Below are 1,166 nucleotides of genomic sequence, written 5' to 3' on the forward strand. Positions count from 1 at the left end.
GTTGATATCTCAACACCTGAGCAGCATGCCCGGCTCGCGTTGGAACTGTTGCCATTGTCGTAGAGTAGGATTACCATTCATAATCCTTGCTCAGTTAATTCGCACAGCTTTGAACCGACGGTCGATTCTTGCCCATGTATGATCATTTTTGCCCAAAAAGGCTAGAGAGCAATTAAACCGATTTGAATTCAGAATGATAAACCACTGGCTAATAAAGAATGTGTATGAACCACTTGGAACACATGTATATAGAGCTTATATATATGCAGGTCATTATTCATCGATGAGAATTAGCATTCCAACAGCTTTGAAATGGGTTGAAGAGTATTTACATTCATAATTCCACCTGAATGAGTTAGTGTTTTGGGAAGAATGTGTTTTACAATTATCAAGAATTCCTGTTTTAAAACCAAGAAAACTGTAAAGAAGTGTTTCCAACAGAATTCACAAGGATAGATGAGGGAAATGATTAGAAAAGTGATTGAAAAAGATAGCATAAATGTCAATAGAGCCTTCATATATGTAAGGTCATGTTAAAACATTAGGATTTTGCCTTCCAACTGTTGTGCAATGTGTAGGATATTGTTTTACATTCCTAATTCTTGCTCAAGGAGTTGTTGTTTGTGGAAGAATGTGGGTAAAATAACTTTAAGTTCACTATAATAGACAAGTGAAATAGTATGAATGTGTATGAACCACTTGTTATAAAAAAAAATAGAGTCTTAATATCTGAAGGACAGTGTAAAGTCACTGAGAATCCGGGTTCAAACAGCTGTCAAATGAGTAGAATAGTGTTAAAATTCATAATTTCCGCTCAGTTAAGTGTCATTTTTAAAAAGGTGGTTAAATCTTTTAAAATTTAAGATTCTAAGCTCAGAGAACTGTTTCACAGCCATTAAATTGATTAGAATTTACAAAGATAGACAGTAAATTAGTAAGGCATGTGTACGAACCACTTGGAATACATGTAAATAGAGTCTTCATATGTGCAGGGCAGTATTAAACCAATGAGAATTAGCCATTCCAACAGCTTGAAATGGGTTGGAGAGTGTTTACATGCGTAATTCCACCTGAATGAAGTCGCGTTTTGGGAAGAATGGGTTTTACAATAATTCAGATATCCTGTTTTTCAATCTAAAGAAACTGTAAAGTGGGCTTTCCTCCAC

Source organism: Myotis lucifugus, unplaced genomic scaffold (genome assembly GCF_000147115.1).
Source record: "Myotis lucifugus unplaced genomic scaffold, Myoluc2.0 scaffold_1591, whole genome shotgun sequence".
Classification (NCBI taxonomy): domain Eukaryota; kingdom Metazoa; phylum Chordata; class Mammalia; order Chiroptera; family Vespertilionidae; genus Myotis; species Myotis lucifugus.